This window comes from Manis javanica, chromosome 5, assembly GCF_040802235.1.
Source record: "Manis javanica isolate MJ-LG chromosome 5, MJ_LKY, whole genome shotgun sequence".
Lineage (NCBI taxonomy): Eukaryota > Metazoa > Chordata > Mammalia > Pholidota > Manidae > Manis > Manis javanica.
Genome location: NC_133160.1, coordinates 87,372,648 through 87,398,224, shown reverse-complemented (window position 1 = coordinate 87,398,224; position 25,577 = coordinate 87,372,648). Strand labels below are relative to the sequence as shown.

The window sequence follows — 25,577 nt, the reverse complement described above, 5'->3', positions numbered from 1 at the left end:
GAGATTCCGCCTCCCACCTCCATCATGTCTTTATTATATTTGTCCATTCACAACAAAATTACACTTCCCCTGACCCATGTATGAGTATATCCTAGTGACTTATTAAGTCACAAGGACAGGGCAAGGTACAAAATAAGAAAAACTTGTCTTTCTGGCTTGAAAGACAATGCATACTAATGGTGGACTATGCCTTCAAGAAAACTGGATAGACCTATGTTTTATTACTCAAAGAACAAAGAAGAAAGAAATTTCTCCTTGGAAGAAATTTTTATTCTTTTTAAGATTTCCTCTCTATTTAAGGAACAGATGGAAAAAAAGCAACAGAATAAAAGAAGGAAGGCAATCATCTGAAGAGAATAAATGTGAGTTTATAAAGTGATGTTTGGAGAAAAAAATAATTAGTAAGGGCATCCAGGGGATATATAAAACAGCAATGCTTCAACAGGTTACCATTAGCAAAGGATATAAAGAGAAGCATGTCAGAGATTAGATGTGATTACAAAGTCAAAGCACGCAGCGGGAAGGGTGGGCTTGCTACTTTTCAGGGACAGGAGAAAACGCAGAACATGTCAAGGTGAGGGTTAAATTTCTTAATAGGTACTTTACCTCAGTCATTGACAACAATTATAATAGGAACAGGATGCTCAGGGCAATAAGAGTTAATGAGAAAAACATGTAACTGGGCAAAATTTGAATCATATTTAGTTTAAAAAATAAGTAGCTTGGAATGTATTCAAATCTGCAGAGTATGTGATATCCACTGTAGAATACTAATTTTAAAAAGGTAAATCTAGCAATTCAACCATTCCAATACATTCTAGAAAACTACAGTTAATTTTTTAACTTCTCTTTTTCTTCTTAAATTACATGAACGTTGTAAAAAATATAAAAAAGAAAAGCTCTTCATTAGCCAGCTCTTTTCAGACTTTTTCCACCCTCTGAACTATTTCACTGTCTAACCATCTGTTAATTGTTGTTGACAGTTCAGTAAGTAGCCTTTGAGACTTCTTTTCAAGTCTTAGACATGCACCACAAATAGACACACATATCATGTATAAACCTCCATTCACAAAGTCAGGTGTAAAACAAAGTAATTTTTATTTTCTGTAATTGGACTAAAATTGTATAAACTGCTCCAGTTAGAAACTCAACCGCCATTTGTTTTGGATTCCTTACCTCTTGGTCTGGGGGTGTGTCATAGGTTTAGGGGATTTGTATCACAGTATCAGGAGGGAACTTGAGTGCTGTCATCTGAGCATACCTGCCTGAAAAGAACCCAAATTCCAACCAGTTTTTGAACCTCCATTTCACTGAGATCATTTTCTTCCCTTCCCTCATTTTTTATTCCAAGTTCTGTCCATTTACATTTGTTCTCCATGTCATATCCCTCCTGGTTCGGAGTACTTATCTCACCTAAGCAAATATAATACTCTCTTAGTCATTTTTCTGCATGTTCCTTTTCCCTACAGTCTGTTGTGTACAGCAGAGGGACTGTTAAAGCATGAGCCAAATCCCTCCAATGGATTCCCACCTCACCCAGGGTACAGCTTTCTTTCTTATAATGATCTAAGAGGTCCCTGTGAGCTGGTCTCTTCACCTGTAAGATTCATCCTCTCCCACTCTCTCCCCTTGCTCATTCTGCTCCAGACACCGTGGTCTTCTCCTCGTTCCCTGAACTTCCCAGGTATGCTTCCACCTTAAAGCCATTTTACTGTCTGTTTATTCCTTCTGTGAATAACGCTCTTCATACAGTTATTATTAAAGTGTTCAATCAAAAGTCACTTTTTCACTGAGGCACCTCATAGCTGCCCTGTCTAAAAATATGTTCCTCTAAAGCTAATACTTCATACATCCCTTACAAGTTTTCACTAATATAAGATACATACTTGCTACTTTTTATTCTTTTATTTTATATATTTTTTACTGTGTTTACTCCCTGCTTCCAAATGTGCCATGTAAACTCCATGAAGGCACATAATTTTGTTATTATATTCTAAATGTCCATCCAGCAATGTGTCTTCAATAAATATCCTTTAAACGAATGAATGGATGAATGATGGGAAATTACTGCTCCTACCATATGCTGGGGACATAGGAAATGTTTCCAAGTTGCCTCTTTTTTACTAGATAGGTATTTTCTTTACTTTAAGACTCCATCAAGTAGTTAAGATCCCGTTTCTTTTGGGAAACTTCCTGGAATTGGCTAAAGATAACATCCATCTTGAGACTTGCTAAACGTATCTGGTAATTATACCATTTTAAAAAAGATGCAACCACAGAGCCCTAATTCAGGAAACCTTCACCCTCCAGGTTCTTCTATGTTCTATCCTTTCTCAGTTTCTAGAATATTTTCATGGAGGGGGGGTGATGAGGCTTAGTTAATTTGGTCACCAGTGCTGTAGGGACATAGAATTTCAAATTTAAAAGCCAAAGATCAACTATTCCATTCAGAAAAACTTTGTTAGGTCAAGCATTTTGAATGAATGACTAAATGAATGAACAAACATAGAAGCCCCTAGCCACCCCTAGGAGAAGGATTATGCTGAAGCGTAAAGTAACACAAACAGAAAACAGAACCTACTAGTTAGTATTCTATTTACATAGTTAGGTATGAATATATAATACTTTAATATGGCTGGAATTAAACCACTCCACACTTGCTTTCCTTGCCATATAACAATACACCTTGGAAAGTGTTTCTTAATAGAATTAATGGTCTTATCTTCTTTTGAGTAGTGCTATGATCCTTAGTATGATTGTACTAAATATATGTTATGGTTGCAGCATGAAAAAGTCACACAATCAAACTATGATAATTTGAGAAGGGTCTAATAAGGGGCCTATTCACAAGAATGTAGCTAAGGTGTAGGCAAACCAGAAAAGTATAGAAATTTGAAGAGGAGAGGCAGCAGTTACCAAATCTCAGGGAGCCTGAGATGGGGAAGGAGCCAGGGAGTGTGAATCTTGACCTCACCCTCCTTCCTCTCTGGGATCTCCAATCAGAATCGCCTTTGATGAAATTCAGTGAAAAGACAAAGCGCATGGAAGCTCATTGATTTAATGTATTCTGACCAGCCTCTAAAGGTAGAGAAAGGGATGAAAAAGGGAAGGAGAAATAGCAGATTATGATATATCCTTCCAGAAAAATCTTGAAACATACTGCACATATATATGTGCACACCTTCACACATGTCTAGAACATGATCTTTGTGCTCTCTAGAAATCTTTCTACGTCAGCACAGATAAATTTTCTTTTCTAATATCAGCATAAATACAGCTGTACCATGAAATAGTTAACACAACCCATCCTCTAAAGATGTATTTTAGATTATTTCCAATTGTTCATCATTGACAAAAATGCTGCAATGGCTGTGCATGCATTTCCCACTCTTGTGAATATGTCTGTAGGCAAAATTATTAGGTATGTAACTTTTTATTCAAAGGAAAAGTATCTTCTCTTTTTAAAAATGTTTTCTAATATGAATATATCATACATGCAGAAAATGCATGTAACAGGTATGGGCAGTTTTAAGCAAACATTCATTTAATCAATACATAAAGAAACAGAAAATTGCTAGGACTCAAGAAGAGTCTCCTTTCCCATCTCCGATCCCCCATAAAGGTTAAATACTATCTTGACTTTTGTGATAATTATTTCTTTACAGAGATTCATAATTATATTTATATATATTTTGACTTCATGCAAATGTAATAATGTATATATATTTTATAATCTTACTGTTTTCACTCAATTTGTTGGTGGAATACTTCCGTGTTGTGCTTTAGCTATGACTTACTCATTTTTGTTGCGTAGCATTCTCCAGGTCACAAATGAGTTAGTCATTCTAGTGTTGTGGACTTTTTCTGTTTTTTTTTTCTATCATAAAATATGGAAATGTGAATAATCTTGTGTATGTATCCAGAAGAACAGGGGCAGTTTTTTTCTGAGACGTATCTATGAGAAAATTGCCTAAGTATTGCAGATTTTTAATTTATTGCATGATGACAAACCCATTTCCCAAGACTTTTCTAATTTATGCTTCGTCCATCAATGGTGCAGTATTTTGCTCTATCCTCACTGACACTTGATATGTTAGATATTGGCTTGTCAAGAGTTCAGCTAAACTGCTCCATAATATTTCTGCTTTGGTCCATTTTGCGTGGAAGTTAGCAAGCTCCTCCCTAAATGTTAAGATGCCCATAGAATCGGTCTGGGAGCTGCTCCGCTCTGCAGGGTACCAACATGCCAAGGTGCTGTTTCTACACTCAGAGTCATGTAGAGGCCAGCCCTAATGATCCTGACACCAAAATGCTAGAGGAGGCTGACCCCTGTTCCAGGAGGTGGATTGGCACATGCAGGGAGGAAGCAGCCAGCTGTGAGTGCAGCCACCTTGGACATCCACCACAGATCTTCCCAGTGACAATTCATAAGGTCAAATCAGTGAAGGATAACAGAGATTTAGAAACTGAAACCAGAAACTTGGTTTATCTTGAAATCCAAATTATTTTACAAGATTCTGCAGCAGGAGGAAGAAAAAGGAGCTGTCTGTCTGTGAAGAGTGTTTAATATTGGTTCTGAGCTACCACTCACTACCACAGAAATGAGGCAACTTGCAGGTATTTTCAAGGATCTCAAAATGCATAACTATTTGAAAGAACCCCAGAGAATTACTTTAGGGACTCACAGCTCCCCAGAGCTTGTTCCACCTCCTGGGACAATTGCCCATTTACAGCTCTTGTGGTCCACTGGGACAAAGGCAATAACCAGACATTTCTAGTTTTTTTAGGCACAAGATCCCAAGCCATGGTAATCCCAGGTAACCCCTCTAAATTCCCAAAGGGAACCTCATGCACCCGATAAGGCAAAGCAGGCAAAACTATAAAGGGAGTACAAACTAAGTTGGATGTGTCTCTTGGCACCATATTTCTAAAACATATCTCAGTCAGTAAAACATGATAATCATGATCTCTAGGCAGTTTGATAAGTTTTTGTCCTTTGGGCTATTTATTATAAGAGGGTCATATTGCACTGTCTGCCCTTGATTGGGTCAGTGTGTGGTAGAGGCAAGATGATAACAAAATCAAGACAGTAAGAGAAGCATTTATCTGGTTATCAGATGTGAGTGACATTCTCTCTAATGTCAAAGGAGTGGGGGTTCTCTACTAGAACTAATAGAAGAGACTTTGGAGAAGACTGGTAGTTGGTGTGGGGGGTTGGAGATCTGGAGGCCAGAAATTAAGCAGTATTACAGCCTGGGGTAAAACTTCTGTCCATCTAGGGGACCACATATTGTTTAAAAGCTTGAGGAGCATGTCTTTGAGTAGGTCATTGTACCTCTCTGTAAATCTGGCTGCTCAGAGATGGTAAGCCAGATGGAAATTCCACAAGAGTTCATGTTTTAGAGCCCATGACTGAACAGCTTAGGAGGTGAATGGGCACCTTGATTTGGGTCTATAATAGCTGGTGGGCCAGGGGATGAGCACCTACATGGTTAAGGAAGAGATTACATAATGGAAAGCAGCATTTCTACAAGAGATCAGCCACCCGGATGGAGTCCAGTGAAGGTATCCACGAGGGAGGTTGCATACCTAGTAGCTCCAGCAGAGGGCAACAGTGGTCCGAGAAAATAAATTTGCCACCCCCATTAAGGTCTGTCTCCCTGGGACACATGTCCCACCTGGTAGCCTTCCAGAATGTTGTCTGGAAGTAAGCAGAGCCCTTATTTATACCCTTTTGGATAGAGCTGGGATGAGGGGGTTGCTGCATGTGTATATCCAGTTGAGTTGTCACTGCCCTGTGATCTGAGGTAATACAGATCTGCTCTGCTAGTGGTACGGCTGATACACTAAATTGCCACCTCCACTCCTCCCCACATCTTATTCATAAGCCCATTAAACACCAGGACCCTACTGGACACTCCCTGAGGTCCCTGATTTGTTCCCATGGCTCTCGCCATCTGCCAGGAGGCAATAGCCGAGAATGGGATTTCAAAGAGTAGAGAGTCTGTTTATCATAGGCTTCATCATTATTGCCTTGGTTATATGTGCTTTACAGTGGCTTCAGAAAACAATGTCTATGTCTTTTAACATATCTGCTCCACAAATGATTGCTGTCCTTGATGCCAAGGCATCACAGGATGGACTTAAGTTAAACTACTGCATAATATACTGCTTTGGCATCGTTTTGTGTGGTCAAGTGGCCTGCAGAGTCCTCAGACTGACACCAGCCCCTCCTGGGAGTGCCTGCCCTAGGAAACAGCCTGCAGCATCACGAATAGATATGAGTTTCTGCAATGACTCCCAGAATCACCTTGTTACAAGCACTCTTCCCCCACCTCCCAGGGAGGGCTCTTCCATTGTGTGCCCTTTAGTTAAGACCCCTGTGGAGCTTACCAAAACCCCACTGTTTTTTATTTGAATTGCCCAGTCTGGCCTTGCCTCAGGAACATGGCTCCAGCTCCTGCCCCTCTTTCTATGTGTACCCTGCCTTAATTTCCCCATGTGACTTCTCAAGGCATGCTCTGGGCTTCCTCCAGTACCTGTGTGTAACGAACTCTATTTCACCTTCCCTGTGATCTTTCCTTGAACCATGGCTCACTATCCGACACACTGGGGCTCTACCTTCAAATGTTAATTTAACAATGTCGCAATATGGTCATATGCCATAATCTTAGATGTGAAATAAACTCTCGATGTGGTTTTAATTGGCATTTCCTGGATTTCTAATGAGGTTGAGCACTTAACTTTTCTTATGTTTACTATGTTATGGAAGAGATTTGAATCTTTTCTGTATATATCTACTAAAATAATTTGTCCAATTTTCCTTGAGTTGCTTGTCATTTTTCAGACTTGTAGATCCTAGTCTTGCATCAGTTTTATGGGTCTCAAATATTTTTGACTTACAATTTTAATCACTCATTATGGTATATATTAGTGAAAAAAATCTTAATTTATGATTTTTGCACAATTTTTAAAATTAAGCATACTGAGGCAAAAGTCATTAAGATTTTATTCCATATCATTTTCTCAAAGTTGAGCAGTTTTTACTCATATTAGGATTTTAATTGACCTGGATTTGCTTTGTGTGTATGGTATGATACAAGATTTCAATCACATTACTTTGTCTGCAGATATACAATTTTGTTAAAAGTATTTACTGAAAAGTCCTCTCTTACTGACTGATTTTGCATAAGGTCTCTGTCATAAATGAAGTTCCTATAAACATGTAAGAAAACAGTCAATATTTAACTTCATGGGTATATTTCTAAATACTATACTGTCTTCAAAACTATAGTTCATATTATGTCCCGATACCTACTAAGATACTTTCATCTTTCCCTATTTCACTAACAGCTCCTTGGCCTATGAATTTATGCATGTATTTTAGAAATTTAAGTATGAATTTTGGGAGAGCTGATATCCTTATAATGTTGAATTGTTCCATCTCTAATTATGATATGTCTTCATTTATTCTTAAGTTTCAATCAAAAAGATTTGATGATTTAGAACAATTCTAAGAATAATGGAGTAACTTGATTAGTCCAATGTTCCCATTGAAAGCAACTAGAATTGAAGTAAGTTAAAAATAGTGGAGGACATGGAATGCAACCAAGGAAACTAAGAATTAAGGGGAAAATTCTGGATAGGAAAAACTATGAGGGTGAGTTAAACAAACATTTTATGCAAAATCCAGAAATTTAGCTAGTAAAAAAGGACAAAAAAATGAGCAATAGACAGTCTCCTGGGACCAGAGGGGAAAAATACAGACATAAGGAACTAGAAGTTGGAAACTGATTCCAGTACTGTATTTCCATACAAGTTATTATATTCCAGAAGCTTAGCATGCAAGGTGGATCTAAGTTAAACACCTCTGAAAATCCTAATGGTATAGTGGGGATTTTTTTTTTGCACTGTTGTCTAGGTAATGACTTAAATATTAGAGTTCTTCAGTACTTTAAAGATAGTGTTCTACTGATTTCTGGCCTTTTCATATCTAAGGAGAACTTTTCAGTCATTTGAGTAATTGTCCTCTATATGTTATGTTCCATTTTTCTCTGGATGTTTTCAAATGGATTTTTTATTTTGGTGATGAGTAGTTTGATGTGATGTGCCTAGGCAATATCTAATTTGAGTTTGTACAGTTTGAGGTTCACTGAAGTTCTTGGATTTGTAAAATTCTCTCTGTAACTAAATTTTGGAATTTTTTAATTTTTGTTTTTATTTTTTATCATTTGTTCTTCTAAATCAATTCCATCTTATTCTGCCTTTTCTCTACTTGAGCTCCAAATTCTCAAATGTAACATTATGTTAAGATTGTTTTCCAATCCCTGAGATGCTGTCAATTTGTTAAAATTGGTTTTGCTCTCTCTTCTTTACATTGAATAGTGGCCCGAGAGCTATCATCAATTCCACTGACTTCTTTGTAATTTTCATTATCTTATTAGTTTTATCTGGTGGATTTTTAATTTCAGATATTGTATTCAGATCCAAAATTTCCATTTAAAAATATTCGCTGTTTCTCTGCTGACATATCTTATCTTTTCATTCATTATGAGTGTGTTATCTTTAACTTCATTGAGTACAGTTTTATTAGCTACTTTAAAGTCCTTTAGTGACAATCCCAATACTTGGGTTACTTGGGGTTGGCATCTTTTGATTTTCTTTTCTTTTAAGAATGGTTCTCATTTTCCTGACTCCTTACATGTTTGATAATTTTGAATTGAGATTGTGAAGATTAAATTGTACAGACTCTATAGATTTTGTAGTTTCCTTTTAGTATTGATATTTTTATTTTAGCAGGAAGTTAATTTGTCTAGGCTTAAACTTCAAGTTCTGTCATGCTTGCTTTTGGTGGTGGTTCATATCCTACAGTTAAGAATGCTTCAGTCTGTCACACGTGCATGGTCCAGAAGTCAGTGAGAGATGTGAACATTGTTTATACATAGAATTTGGGATTCCCTTGTTTGGCTTTCTCCTTTCTAGTGTTCCCCTACTATCTGGTAATTTTCCCCTATGTCTTCCACTCAGAATTTGTTGAGCTTTGTTTTGGAGTTTTGTCTTCCTTGTTCCATCACCACAGTTGCAGCTAATATCTGAGAAGGGCCACAGAAACAAGTGACTCACTATATGCTTTTCACTTTTTCCATTTTTCAGCTCTTTTCCAAAGTCGACTTGTTTTGATCACTTTCCAGAGCTGTAGAGCAATTGATTTTTGTATTTTGTCATAAGTTATAGTTGTTATCTATAGAAGGGTTAGTTTTTAAGGAAATAATTGCCCTAAGATAGAAGCAGAACTCTCTCCCTCCAACTCTTACCATGATTCTATTTATCTGCTGGCATTTCTCATCTATTCAAATACACTGCCCAGTTTTCCAGTAGATCCTTTAACATGTATGTCTTAGTTATAGTAAAGCCCTTGTTTATCCTAACACTTGTTATCTCTAGGTCTGTTTCTACTAGCTATTTATTCTTTCTTAATTAGGTGTCATATATCCTTGCTTCTTTATGCATACCATAATTTGATATTATGCTAGTCAGCATGTGTAGAAAAAAAATAGAGGCAGCTGCTAGTACCAAGGACTGAGTCAATCTAAGCTGCTATTGAGCTGTGTCTGAGCTTTATTACAGCTTTAGTTAGATTCACTTCACCACATGCTTCAAATATTTTGAGAGCAGGATCAGGATTTTATTTTCAGTAGAGCCTTGAGCCTCAGCAGTTGTGAGACATTGCATATCTCTTTACACTTAACAGCTTAGCAGCCACCTTTCAAATTGTAAGAGACATTTCCCTGCATTATAGTCTAGCCACCAGCTTTTTTGTTCTACTGGGGAATTTATCTTTGCATATTTGCTCCCCCGACCTCCCCTGGGCTTTTCTTTCTTTCTTTTTTTTTTTTTATGAGTGCTCTCTTCACCCTGCTGCCCTGCCCCTGGCCTTTGGAGGGTGATTTCTATGTCCTTGGTGAAGGCGACTGGCCCCAGAGGGATTTCTCTGAGCTCTCCTGGTGAGTCCCCAGCCTTCAGAGAGGTATGCTACATTGTATTCAGTGCTGTGTGCCCCAGAGAGATTCCTTCATCTCTTGACCTGTTCTCTGCATGGACCTAAGGAAACACACTGGCGGGAGGGAATTTATTTCAATTCTCATACCTTTTTTCAGGCTTAAATTTGCTAAACTTTGTTCACCCAGTGAAGGACTGTGGGAAATTGTGGATGCCACCAGGACTGTTCTAGAGACTAATCCTTCATGGCAAGCTACGTGTTGACATTAAATACTGCTGAAAGCATGGCTGTTTTATCCCTCCCCCCATCTATAGAGAATCCTTCCTTCTGTATCTGAAAGCAGTCATGGGTATTGTCTACCCTAGGAAAACACAACTTTCTGTATTTTCTAGCATGTAATTATTTGAGGATCTTTGCCTACTCTGCTCAGTTACGGTAAAACAATAAAACAGTAACTGATTCTCTTATCTGGTTTGTCTTCATTAGTAAGATAGAAACAACACTTTATGTGTTTTTTAAATATTCTAACTGGGAACTGATTTGTGTCCATGGGTTTTTAGTTTTCCTGAAAATACAGTTGTTTTGTCTGGTTTTATGAGAATATATGAAGAGATTAATAATCTAGTTTTATACCATCACTATCTTCCCAAAATTATGCTTGTTTTCTACTCTTAATTAATTCTAAAAATATTTGTATACTTTAGAAATAAGACTTACTTTTCATGTTCATTGCAAAGTTTTGGACAAGCAAAAACTCTGAATTGAAAAGAAAATGAATGACAAATATATTCCTAACATTACATATGGAAAAGTGGTTTCTTAATTTTTACATTAAATGTTGTGAAATTTTAGAAAAATCGTATGAAAGATTAATTTGAAATTACCTGGCATCAATTTAGATTTATTTATAATACTTCATGTTATGGACTTACTTCAGTCCCTTTAAGAAAATATATAAACACTTATAGCAGGTCAAAACATGCAAAGAGAAAAAATAAAAGAAGATACATAAACTAAAGCTAGAAGGCAAATTTAAAATAGTTTATGCCAAAACCCAGCAAAATATTTGAAAAATAATATTATATCAGATGTATAATAATATATATTATTTCTTAGATAGTATGTTGTAGGATTTCTACCTTTCATTATCCTGTTATCTTTTTCATATCTTAAGAAATAGCCATAAGAGGGTCAGATTGGGATAGCCTGGCATTTGAATGGTGTCTCAGTTATCAATCTATTTTCTCTCAGCTACAGGTTCACTCTTCATTGTCTTGCTTGTGATATTGGAACATTTCTCCCTCACTAGCTGGTGTAATGTTAAACTTCATGATTAGTAGACACTCGTATGTGTGGTATTCTTGGCAGTCTTCCACATTCCCCCATGGACAGCTTCCTCTGCTACCCCAGAGAGTGGTTCCCCAGTGAGTCCCCCTCCCACTGGTATATCCCTATGGATTTCTTCCCCTGGCATCTATTTAGGTGGCTTTACAATGAGTTCTAAATGACACTTCTCCATCGGTACCTTTCCAGTGAGTAGTGGAGGTATAGTACTTCACTAATTTCTCCACCATCCAGAAGATCACAGCTACACCCTCTACAAGGAGGTGTCGATCTTAACGCTGGTGTGACACATCTTTTCTAAACATGTTCATTACTCGGGAACTAGTGGGTGGCTGTTCCACAGAATTGCTGTTTTTGTATTCTTTAGAATATGCTTTGACCTAGCATATGCTCCTGTTCAAATCAATGCATAAATTCTACGTCCTAATAGGACCCTGAATAATTCAGATGGGAGAACCATCAGAGAAGTGGGAAGGTTGTCTGTTCTGGTTTACAGAACCCGGAAGGAAGAATATGTAACAAGCATTATTAGAAAGTTGTGGAAACCTAGGATGGCAATACTGAAAATTTGTAAAATAGAGATGTAACAGACTTAATCTGGAGATAGAGAATCTAAGAGTAGTTTATACTCAGAGACACTGGCAGACAACTTCAGAGAAGTACTTTAATGGGGATATGAGATCAAAGAACTGGATTAAATACAGAGCCATTCTCAGGTACTAAGAATTGGCAATACCTGATTCTTAACATCACTGGAGATTTAGTATAGCTATCAAAACATATTTAAGCACAAGGGAAATGTTCTGGGCAAAATTTCTAGGATTACAGATGATTTTTACCTTTTCCTTATATATATATATATACTTTTAAAAATATTTTATATAATTAACATGTACTATTAGTATAATTAGAAAAACATAAATTTAAGGAAGTTTTTAAACAAATGGCCTGAAGTATAAAAATTTTGAATGTATCTCGATGTAAGGCAAAAGTACAAAGAGCAAGAATACCTTAGTGCTGACAATAGTGTTAATTTAGACTACTATAACATTTTCGTCCAAAGTTAAGAATGGGACAAGATTACGCCAGTAGGCAGAGAAATTACATGTCCTTAGGGTGGTGGTGCCCACTGTGGGGGCTGAGAAACAGCAAGGTACCATACTTGATGGTTTCTTCCTTGTCAATAATTTTTATAAGAATCTGGGATAGAAAATGAGGATAATGTATACCTTAAAAAAATGGCTTCTTTATATCAGTGATGAATCTAAGAATATGAATACCAGAATATACAAATATTAAGTTTTTTCATAATACCTCCTATTGAGAAAAAAATTTTGTCCAGTTTCCCAGATGGCCACCAGTATTTGGCTATTTAATCTTTTCTCTTAAGGCAGACATAGAAAATCCACATTTTACTTCTACCCGCTGTATTTAGTCACATGTTGTAACAGTATATTAAGCAAGAGGAGATATCTGACTACCTTTGAATGACCTGTGAGGGTTTTATGTCTTTCTGGTTAACTTTTCTCAGGACATTGATACATCCACTGGTTGAAATCCAGCCCAACTAACATAAATCTTCAACTCATTCTTTCTAGAATTTTTTATATTTTAAGGACAAGCAGCATTGTTATCACCCAGAAATGTTTGAAATGCAGAATTTCAGGTCCCATCCCAGATCTACTCAGTCATTACCAACATTTAAACAAGATCCCTGGAAGCTGTGTATATTCATTAAATTTTGTAGTATAGATTTTCCTTATCTCTCACCCATTTAAAAAAATATAACTTTTCAGTGAAAGCGATAAACTGTAATATACTAAACTATAGTATAGCTGAGCATAAACTATGGTACACACTAGATTATGGAGACGTGAGCAAAACCATGTGGTTCTAAAAGCACAGCCCTACATTTACAGGAAGACAGGACTATGTTCCCCCAATGGGTTTTTGTCTTTTGATTTAGTGGAAGTACACAATTAATGATTGACACTCTTTTTTTTTACAATATAATAGTATATATATATATATATATACACATATATATTATATATACACATATATATATTATATATACACACACATACACAGCTTTAACAAGACATAATTCACATATCAACTAATTTAAAGTGTACAATTCAATAGTTCTGACATACTACATTAATTTTTAAAAATTGTGGTGAAATACATATAATATCTGTCATTTTAATAATTTTTGAAGTGTATAACTCAGCAGTATTAATTATACTCATAATAGTGAGCAGCCATCACCACTACCTTTTCCAAAACTTCTTCATTACCCTAAACAAAAATTCTATAACTAGTAAGCAATAACTGCCCATTGTGCCTCCTTACAACCCCTGGTAATCACTAATCAACTTTTGGTCTCCATGAATTTAGGTACCTCATAAAATGGAATCACACTGTATTTGTCTTCTTGAATTTCATTGATTTCATTTAATATAATGTCTTTGAGATTCATTTATGCTGTAGCATCTGTCAGAACTTCATTACTTTTTATGGTTGAATGATATTCCATTGCATGTATATATCATATTTTATTTATTAATCTGTTGACAGACACTTGGACTATTTCCACATATTGGCTATTCTGAATAATGCTGCATTGAACATTTGTGTGCAAACATTTGTTCAAGTCCTTGCTTTCAGTTATTTGGATATATATCTATGCATGTAATATGGTTATTATATATTTACTTTTCTTTTTTTAAAGCTTTAATTTCTTTTTTTAATTTTTTAACTTTGGTATCATTAAAGTTCAATTACATGAGCAACACTATGGTTACTAGACACCCCCCATTTTCATGTTTCCACCACATACCCCATTACAATCACTGTCCATTAGCATATTAAGATGCTATAGAATCACTACTTGTCTTCTCTGTGTTATACTGCCTTTCCTGTGCACCACCCCCCACCAACTACATTGGGTGTGCTAATCGTAATGACCCCTTTTGCCCTTATCCTTCCCTTCCCACCCATCCTCCCCAGTCCCTTTCCCGTTGGTAACTGTTAGTCAGTTCTTCGGTTCTGTGAGTCTGCTGCTGTTTTGTTCCTTCAGTTTTTTCTTTGTTCTTAGATTCCACATGTGAGTGAAATCATTTGGTACTTGTCTTTCTCCACCTGGCTTATTTCACTGAGCATAATACTCTAGCTTCATCCATGTTGCAAATGGTAGGATTTGTTTTTCTTCTTATGGCTGAATAATATTCCATTGTGTATATGTACCACATCTTCTTTATCCATTCATCTACTGATGGACACTTAGTTTGCTTCCATTTCTTGACTATTGTAAATAGTGCTGCGATAAACATAGGGGTGCATATGTCTTTTTCAAACTGGGCTCCTGTATTCTTAGGATAAATTCCTAGGAGTTGAATTCCCGTGTCAAATGATATTTCTATTTTTAGTTTTTGGAGGAACCTCCATACTGCTTTTCACAATGGTTGAACTAATTTAGATTCTCACCAGCAGTGTAGGAGGGTCCCCCTTTCTCCACATCCTCCCCAACATTTGTTGTTGTTTGTCTTTTGGATGGTGCTATTCTAACTGATGTGAGGTGATATTTCATTGTGGTTTTAATTTGCATTCCTCTGATGACTAGTGATGTGGAGCATCTTTTTATGCATCTGTTGGCCATCTGAATTTCTTTTTTGGAGAACTGTCTGTTCAGCTCCTCTGAACATTTTTTGATTGGATTGTTTGCTTTTTGTTTGTTGAGGTGCGTAAGCTCTTTATATATTTTGGAAGTCAAGCCTTTATCGGATCTGTCATTTACGAATATATTCTCCCATATTGTAGGATGCCTTTTTGTTCTATTGGTGGTGTCCTTTGCTGTATAGAAGCTTTTCAGTTTGATGTAGTCCCACTTGTTCATTTTTGCTTTTGTTTCCCTTGCCCAGGGAGATATGTTCATGAAGAAGTCACTCATGTTTATGTCCAAGAGATTTTTGCCTACGTTTTTTCTAAAAGTTTTTTGGTTTCATGACTTACATTCAGGTCTTTGATCCATTTCAAGTTTACTTTTGTGTATGGGGTTAGACAATAATCTAGTTTCATTCTCTTACATGTAGCTGTCTAGTTTTGCCAACACCAGCTATTGAAGAGGCTGTCATTTCCCCATTGTATATCCATGACTCCTTTATCATATACTAATTGACCATATATGCTTGGGTTAATATCTGGAACCTCTATTCTGTTCCACTGGTCTATGGGTTTGTTCTTGTGCCAGTACCAAATTGTCTTGATTACTGTGGCTTTGTAGTAGAGCTTGAAGTTGGGAAGCATGATATCGCCTGCTTTATTCTTCCTTCTCAGGATTGCTTTGGCTATTCAGGGTCTTTGGTGGTTCCATATGAATTTTAGAACTATTTACTCTAGTTTACTGAAGAATGCTGTTGGTATTTTGATAGGGATTGCATTGAATCTGTAGATTGCTTTAGGCAGGATGGCCATTTTGACAATATTAATTCTTACTACCCTAGAGCATGGGATGAATTTCCCTTTATTAGTGTTCTCTTTATTTCTCCTAAGGGTGTCTTGTAGGTTTCAGGGTATAGGTCTTTCACTTCCTTGGTTAGGTTTATTCCTGGGTATTTTATTCTTTTTGATGCAGTTATACATGGAATTGTTTTCCTGATTTCTCTTTCTGCTAGTTCATCATTAGTGCATAGGAATGCAACAAACTTCTGTGTATTAACTTTCTATCCTGCAACTTTGCTGAATTCAGATATTAGTTCTAATAGTTTTGGAGTGGATTCTTTATTGTGTTTTATGTACAATATCATGTAATCTGCTAACAGTGACAGTTTGACTTCTTCTTTACCAATCTGGATGCCTTGTATTTCCTTGTTTTGTCTCATTGTCATGGCTAGGACCTCCAGTACTATGTTGAATAAAAGCAGGGAGACTGGGCATCCTTGTCTTGTTCCTGATCTTAGGTGAAAAGCTTTTAGCTTCTCACTGTTAAGTATGATGTTGGCTATGGGTTTGTCATATATGGCCTTTATTGTGAAGAGGTGCTTGCCCTCTATACCCATTTTGTTGAGAGCTTTTATCATGAATGGATGTTGAATTTTGTTGAATTTCAGCATGAAGATGATTATGTAGTTTTTGTCCTTCTTTTTGTTTATGTGGTGGATGATGTTGATGGATTTTCGAATGTTGTGCCATCCTTGTATCCCTGAGATGAATCATACTTGATCATGGTGTATGATCCTCTTGATGTAGTTTTAAATTTGGTTTGCTAATATTTTGTTGAGTATTTTTGCATCTATGTTCCTCAGGGATATTGGTCTCTGGTTTGCTTTTTTGTGGTGTCTTTGCCGGGTTTTGAGATTAGAGTGATGCTGGCTTCGTAGAATGAGTTTGGAAGTATTCCCTCCTCTTCTATTTTTTGGAAAACTTTAAGGAGAATGGGTATTATGTCTTCTCTAAATGTCTGATAAAATTCAACTATGAATCCATCTGGTCCACAGGTTTTGTTCTTTGGTAGGTTTTCATTGCTTGTAATTGGTCTGTTTAGATTTTTGTTTCTTCCTTGGTCAGTCTTGGAAGGTTGTATTTTTCTAGAAAGTTGTGCATTTCTTCTCAATTATCCAGTTTGTTAGCATATAGATTTTCATAGTGTTCTTTAATAATTCTTTATGTTTCAGTGGTGTCTGCCATGAGTTTTCCATTCTCATTTGTGATTCTATTTATGTGTATAGATTCTATTTTTCTCTTAATAAGTCTGGCTAGAGGTTATTCTATTTTGTTTATTTTCTCAAAGAACTAGCTCTTGGTTGCATTGATTTTTTTCTATTTTTTATTTATTCTCAATTTTATTTATTTCCTCTCTGATATTTATTATGTCAATCCTTCTGCTGACTTTGGGCCTCATTTGTTCTTCTTTTTCCTGTTTCAATAATTGTGAATTTAGACTGTTCATTTGGGATTGTTCTTCCTTCTTTAAATAGGCCTGGATTGCTATATATTTTCCTCCTAGAATTGCCTTCACTGCATCCCACAGAAGTTGGGGCATTGTGCTGTTGTTTTCATTTGTCTCTATATATTACTTGATCTCTGATTTAATTTGGTCATTGATCCATTGATTATTTAGTAGCATGTTGTTAAAACTCCATGTGTTCGTGAGGCTTTTTGTTTTCTTTGTACAATTTATTTCTAGTTTAATACCTTTGTGATCTGAGAAGTTGGTTGGTACAATTTCAGTGTTTTTGAATTTACTGAGGCTCTTTTTGTGGTCTAGTATGTGGTCTATTCTGGAAAATGATTCATGTGCACTTGAGAAGAATGTGTATCCTACTACTTTCGGGTGTAGAGTTCTGTAGATGTTTGTTAGGTCCGTCTGTTCTAGTGTGTTGTTCAGTGCCTCTTATTTATTTTTTGTTTGGTTTTTCTGTTCTTTGGAGTGAGTGGTGTGTTGAAATCTCCTAAAATGAATGCATTGCATTCTATTTCCCCCTTTAATTCTGTTAGTATTTGTTTCACATATGTAGGTGCTCCTGTGTTGGGTGCATTGATATTTATAATGGCTATTTCCTCTTGTTGGACTGATGCCTTTATCATTATGTAATGTCCTTCTTTGTCTCTTGTTACTTTCTTTGTTTTGAAGACTGTTTTGTCTGATACAAGTATGGAAACACCTGCTTTTTTCCCCCTAATTGTTTGTGTGAAATATCATTTTCCATCCCTTCACTTTTAGTCTGTGTATATCTTTGGGTTTGAGGTGAGTCTCTTGTGGGCAGCATGTGGATGGGTCTTGTTTTTTACCCATTCTATTACTCCTTGTCTTTTCTTTGGTACATTCAGTCCATTTACATTTAGGCCTATTATTGATAGATTTGTACTTATTACCATTGCAGGCTTTGGATTCATGGTTACCAATGGTTCAAGGGCAGCTTCTTTACTATCTAACCATCTAATATAACTCACTTATTATGCTATTATAAACACAGTCTGATGATTCTTTATTTCTCTCCCTTCTCTTTCTTCCTCCTCCACTCTTTATATGTTAGGTGTTTTATTCTGTACTCTTTTGTGTTTCTCTTGACTGATTTTGTGGATAGCTGATTTTATTTTACATTTAGTTAGTATTTTGTTGGTCTACTTTCCTTGCTGTAGTTTTATTTTCTCTGGCGACATGTATTTAGCCTTAGGAGCACTTCCATTTAGAGTAGTCCCTTTAAAATACACTTTAGAAGTAGTTTATGGGAGGTAAATCCCCTCAACTTTTGCTTATCTGGAAATTCTTTAATCCCTCCTTCAAATATAAATGATAATCATGCTGGATACAGTATTCTTGGTTCAAGGCTCTTCTATTTCATTGCATTAAATATATCATGCCATTCTCTTCTGGCCTGTAAAGTTTCTACTGAGAAGTCTGGTGATAGTGTGATAGGTTTTCCTTCATACGTGATCTTTTTTTCTCTCTCTGGCTGCTTTATTTATTTATTTATTTATTTATCTATCTATTTATTTATTTTTTGAGAGGGCATCTCTCATATTTATTGATCAAATGGCTGTTAACAACAATAAAATTCTGTATAGGGGACTCAATGCACAATCATTAATTAACTCCAAGCCTAATTCTCAACAATCTCCAATCTTCTGAAGCATAACGAACAAGTTCTTACATAGTGAATAAGTTCTTACAAGGTGAACAGTGCAAGGGCAGTCATATCACAGAAACTTTTGGTTTTGATCACGCATCATGAACTGTAAACAATCAAGTCAGATATGATTATTCGTTTGATTTTTATACTTGATTTATATGTGAATCCCACATTTCTCCCTTATTATTATTATTATTTTTTTAAATAAAATGCTGAAGTGGTAGGTAGATGCAAGATAAAGGTAGAAAACATAATTTAGTGCTGTAAGAGGACAAATGTAGATGATCAGGTGTGTGCCTATAGACTAAGTATTAATCCAAGCTAGACAAGGGCAACAAAACATCCATGGATGCAGAAGATTTCTCTCAAAACAGGGAGGGTGAGGTTCTGAGCCTCACCTCTGTTGATCCCCAATTTCTCACCTGATGGCCTCCCTGCGACTGTGCCTGTCTTAGGTTATTCCTCCCTTGAGGAATCTTACCCGTTTCTGGCTAACCAGTCATCTTCTGGGGCCATACAGGGAAATGTAAAGTTGGTAAGTGAGAGAGAAGCAATATTGTTTGAAAAGGTTAGCTTTTTACTTCTTTGCAGATTTATGCCCTGTGGCTTCTATGCCCAGCATTTGTCTTGAGGTATCTTTACCACTTGGAAGAATTATGATACTCAGTAATTTTTTATATGAGGCACGAATTCTACTAAAGGGTTGTAATTAGGAAGGAAGAAGAAAAGCTATAGAAGTAGCAGGCAGAAGAAAACATAGGAAGATTGATTATTTCTTTGACATATCTTCTTGTAGAGTAACATAGTATGTATAGGTTTTAAACTACTAATGAAATTGCATACACACATTAACATAATAGGAATACAGCTACATAACAAAAGCAGACTTACAATTACCAGCCATATACAGTGAAACCAAGAAAACAAGTTAGGCACCCTAGGCATTTTTGAAAACTTATCAATGATATGATGGATATTGTGTAACTGAATTTGAATAGTTTGAGAAAAATCAGACAAATTAAAACAACACATTCCTGGGAACTGTTCACATCCCATATGTTCTTTTAACAGTAGATAGTCTATAGTCACATGATTTTGGAGCACTGGAACTTGCATTTCTCCTAATTCTTGGTTGAGTTCTGACAGTATAGATCCAGTCACAGGCCAGCTTAGATATCTCCTTCTTCATTCCAAAGGCAAGTCCAGGAACCAGTGGGATGAATGCCGCTACAACTGCAGCAGCGCAAGGATCTTTGTTGAAGGTTTTTGATGATCATCTTCTGGAATGACTCTTCCAGAAGATGTTGATGTTGGAAGTTCTTCATATCGTATCTTAATTCATTTTCTGTATAGCCAAATTAGGCTTTGATCCTCTGTATAGACACAAACAAACCCTTTGCCCAAACTTTGATATGACCTTTATACCATTGTGAAGAACCTATTGGAGATCACCACACAGGAACTGCTTTTTTTTTAAGAGAAAGGAATATTACCGGAAAATGTACTTCCATAGCTGATCATCTGACACCCTTTAAAAGATCAAAATTAAGGATACGTAAAGCATGCATTAATCATTGATTTGCAGTTAGTTTTATCCTATCAGGGAGTAATCCCCCTTTTCTTTCTCTTTTTTTTTGTTATCATTAATCTACAATTACACGAAGAATATTATGTTTACTAGGCTTTCCCTATACCAAGTGCCCCCAACAAACCCCATTACAGTCACTGTCCATCAGTATAACAAAATGTTGTAGAATCACTACTTGTCTTCTCTGTGTTGCACAGCGCTCCCCTTTCTCCCACCCCCCACATTATGCATGCTAATCATAATAGCCCCTTTCTTCTTGCCCCCCTCATCCCTCCCTACCCACCCATCCTCCACAGTCCCTTTCCCTTTGGTACCTGTTAGTCCATTCTTGGGTTCTGTGATTCTGCTGCTGTTTTGTTCCTTCAGTTTTCCTTTGTTCTTATACTCCACAGATGAGTGAAATCATTTGGTATTTGTCTTTCTCCGCTTGGCTTATTTCACTGAGCATAATACCCTCTAGCTCCATCCATGTTGCAAATGGTAGGATTTGTTTTCTTCTTATGGCTGAATAATATTCCATTGTGTATATGTACCACATCTTCTTTATCCATTCATCTACTGATGGACACTTAGGTTGCTTCCAATTCTTGGCTATTGTAAATAGTACTGCGAGAAACATAGGGGTGCATCTGTCTTTTTCAAACTGGAGTGCTGCATTCTTAGGGTAAATTCCTAGGAGTGGAATTCCTGGATCAAATGGTAAGTCTATTTTGAGCATTTTGAGGAACCTCCTTACTGCTTTCCACAATGGTTGAACTAATTTACATTCCCATCAGCAGTGTAGGAGGATTCCCCTTTCTCAACAACGTCGCCAACATTTGTTGTTGTTTGTCTTTTGGATGGTAGCCATCCTTATTGGTATGAGGTGATATCTCATTGTGGTTTTAATTTGCATTTCTCTGATAATTAGTGATGTGGAGCATCTTTTCATTTGTCTGTTGGCCATCTGAATTTCTTTTTTGGAGAACTGTCTGTTCAGTTCCTCTGCCCATTTTTTAATTGGATTGTTTGTTTTTTGTTTGTTGAGGTGGGTGAGTTCTTTATATATTTTGGATGTCAAGCCTTTATCAGATTTGTCATTTACAAATATATTCTCTGATACTGTAGTGTACCTTTTTGTTCTATTGATGGTGTCTTTTGCTGTACAGAAGCTTTTCAGCTTAATATAGTCCCACTTGTTCATTTTTGCTTTTGTTTTCCTTGCCTGCGGAGATATGTTCAAGAAGAGGTCACTCATGTTTATGTCCAAGAGATTTTTGCCTATGTTTTTTTCTAAGAGTTTTATTGTTTCATGACTTGCATTCAGGTCTTTGATCCATTTTGAATTTACTTTTGTGTATGGGGTTAGACAATGGTCCAGTTTCATTCTCCTACATGTAGCTGTCCAGTTTTGCCAGCACCATCTGTTGAAGAGACTGTCATTTCCCTATTGTATGTCCATGGCTCCTCCATCAAATATTAATTTAGCATATATGTTTGGGTTAATGTCTGGAGTCTCTAATCTGTTCCACTGGACTGTGGCTCTGTTCTTGTGCCAGTACCTAGTTGTCTTGATTTCTATGACTTTGTAGTAGAGCTTGAAGTTGGGGAGTGAGATCCCCCTACTTTATTCTTCTTTCTCAGGATTTCTTTGGCTCTTCAGGGTCTTTGGTGTTTCCATATAAATTTTTGAACTATTTGTTCCAGTTCGTTGAAGAATGTTGCTGGTAATTTGATAGGGATTGCATCAAATCTGTATATTGCTTTGGGCAGGATGGCCATTTTGATGATATTAATTCTTCCTAACCAAGAGCATGGGATGAGTTTCCATTTATTAGTGTCACCTTTAATTTCTCTTAAGAGTGACTTGTAGTTTTCAGGGTATATGTCTTTCACTTCTTTGGTTAGGTTTATTCCTAGGTATTTTATTCTTTTTGATGCAATTGTGAATGGAGTTGTTTTCCTGATTTCTCTTTCTATTGGTTCATTGTCAGTGTATAGGAAAGCCACAGATTTCTGTGTGTTAATTTTGTATCCTGCAACTTTGCTGAATTCCGATATCAGTTCTAGTAGTTTTGGAGTGGAGTCTTTAGGGTTTTTTTATGTACAATATCATGTCATCTGCAAATAGTGACAGTTTAACTTCTTCTTTACCATTCTGGATTCCTTGTATTCCTTTGTTTTGTCTAATTGCCATGACTAAGACCTCCAGTACTATGTTGAATAACAGTGGGGAGAGTCGGCATCCCTGTCTTGTTCCCAATCTCAGAGGAAAAGCTTTCAGCTTCTCACTGTTCAGTATGATGTTGCCTGTGGGTTTATCATATATGGCCTTTATTATGTTGAGGTACTTGCCCTCTATACCCATTTGGCTGAGAGTTTTTATCATGAATGGATGTTGAATTTTGTCAAATGCTTTTTCAACATCTATGGAGAAGATCATGTGGTTTTTGTCTTTCTTTTTGTTGATGTGGTGGATGATGTTAATGGATTTTCGAATGTTCTACGATCCTTGCATCCCTGGGATGAATCCCACTTGCTCATGGTGTATGATCCTTTTGATATATTTTTGAATTCGGTTTGCTAATATTTTATAGAGTATTTTAGCATCTATATTCATCAGGGATATTGGTCTGTAGTTTTCTTTTTTGGTGGGGTCTTTTCCTGGTTTTGGTATTAGGGTGATGTTGGCTTCATAGAATGAGTTTGGGAGTATTCCCTCCTCTTCTATTTTTTGGAAAACTTTAAGGAGAATGGGTATTATGTCTTCTCTGTATGTCTGATAAAATTCCGTGGTAAATCCTTCTGGCCCGGGTGTTTTGTTCTTGGGTAGTTTTTTGATTACTGTTTCTATCTCTTTCCTCGTAGTTGGTTTTTTTGACTTTTGTGCTTCTTCCTTGGTCAGTCTTGGAAGGTTGTATTTTTCTAGGAAGTTGTCCATTTCTTCTAGGTTTTCCAGCTTGTTAGCATATAGGTTTTCATAGTAGTCTTTAATAATTGTTTGTATTTCTGTGGAGACTGTCATGATTTTTTGATTCTCATTTCTGATTCTGTTGATGTGTGTTGCTTCTCTTTTTCTCTTAATAAGTTTGGCTAGAGGCTGATCTATTTTGTTTATTTTCTCAAAGAACCAGCTCTTGGTTTCATTGATTTTTGCTATTGTTTTATTCTTCTCAATTTTGTTTATTTCTTCTCTGATCTTTATTATGTCCCTCCTTCTGCTGACTTTAGGCCTCATTTGTTCCTTTTTTTCCAGTTTCAATAAGTGTGATATTATACTATTCATTTGGGATTGTTCTTCCTTCTTTAAGTGTGCCTGGATCGCTATATACTTTTCTCCTAAGACTGCTTTTGCTGCATCCCACAGAAGTTGGGGCTTTGTTTTGTTGTTGTCATTTGTTTCCATATATTCCTTGATCTCTATTTTAATTTGTTCATTGATCCATTGATTATTTAGGAGCATGTTGTTAAGCGTCCATGTATTTATGGGCCTTTTTGTTTTCTCTGTAGAATTTATTTCTAGTTTTATATCTTTGTGGTCTGAAAAGTTGGTTGGTAGAATTTCAATATTTTGGAATTTACTGAGGCTCTTTTTGTGAGCTAGTATTTGGTCTATTCTGGAGAATGTTCCATGTGCACTTGAGAAGAATGATATCCTGTTGCTTTTGGATGTAGAGTTCTATAGATGTCTATTAGATCCATCTGTTCTGGTGTGTTGTTCAGTGCCTCCATGTCCTTATTTTCTGCCCATTGGATCTATCCTTTGGGGTGAGTGGCATGTTGAAGTCTGCTAAAATGAATGCATTGCTCTAAGAACAAAAGAAAACTAAAGGAACAAAACAGCAGCAGAAGCACAGAACCCAAGAATGGACTAACAGTTATCCAAGGGAAAGGGACTGGGGAGGATGGGTGGGAAGGGAGGGATAAGGATGGAAAAATGGAAAGGGGGAATTACGATTATCATAGTGTGGAGGGGGGCCGGGGAGGGCTGTGCAACACAGAGAAGACAAATAGTGATTTTACAGCATCATACTATGTTGATGGACAGTGACTGTGAACGGGTATGTGGGGGGGACTTGGTGAAGGGGGGAGCCTAGTAAACATAATGTCCTTCATATAATTGTAGGTTAATGTTACCAAAATAAAACTAATAAAAAAATAAAAAATAAATAAAAAATAAAAAGGAAAAAAATGAATGCATTACGTTCTATTTCCCCCTTTAGTTCTGTTAGTATTTGTTTCACATATGCTGGTGCTCCTTTGTTGGGTGCATATATATTTAGAATGGTTATATCCTCTTGTTGGACTGAGCCCTTTATCATTATGTAATGTCCTTCTTTATCTCTTGTTACTTTCTTTGTTTTGAAGTCTATTTTGTCTGATATTAGTACTGCAACCCCTGCTTTCTTTTCACTGTTGTTTGCCTGAAATATGTTTTTCCATCCCTTGATTTTAGTCTATGTATGTCTTTGGGTTTGAGGTGAGTTTCTTGTAAGCAGCATATAGATGGGTCTTGCTTTTTTATCCATTCTATTACTCTGTGTCTTTTGATTGGTGCATTCAGTCCATTTACATTTAGGGTGACTATTGAAAGATGCATTGCAGGCTTTAGATTCATGGTTACCAAAGGTTCAAGGTTAGCTTCTTTAGTATCTTACTGCCTAACTTAGCTCGCTTATTGAGCTGTTATATACACTGTCTGGAGATTCTTTTCTTCTCTCCCTTCTTATTCCTTCTCCTCCATTCTTTATATGTTGTAAGTTTTATTCTGTGCTCTTTCATGTTTCCTTTAACTGCTTTTAGTGTGTAGTTGATTTTATTTTTTGCCTTTAGTTAGTATTTGGTTGGTCTGCTTTCTTTGCTGTGATTTTATTTTCTCTGGTGACATCTGTTTAGTCTTATGAGTGCTCCCGTCTAGAACAGTCCCTCTAAAATACCCTGTAGAGGTGGTTTGTGGAAGGCAAATTCCCTCAACTTTTGCTTGTCTGGGAATTGTTTAATCCTTCCTTCATATTTAAATGATAATCGTGCT

General features: G+C 36.4%; 1 long non-coding RNA gene across 3 annotated transcripts in view; it reads left to right on the top strand.

Moving 5' to 3' along the window:
• Window positions 1–25,577, top strand: part of LOC140849583 (uncharacterized) — a 186,460-nt gene that overhangs the window by 10,479 nt on the left and 150,404 nt on the right. The window contains exon 1 of one of the 3 annotated variants that reach the window (XR_012131638.1): window positions 252–362. The exons of the other annotated variants lie outside the window; for them this stretch is intronic. This is a non-coding gene — a long non-coding RNA (uncharacterized lncRNA). Of the gene's footprint in view, window positions 1–251; window positions 363–25,577 lie in introns of those variants that run through there. 3 annotated transcript variants of the gene reach the window in all.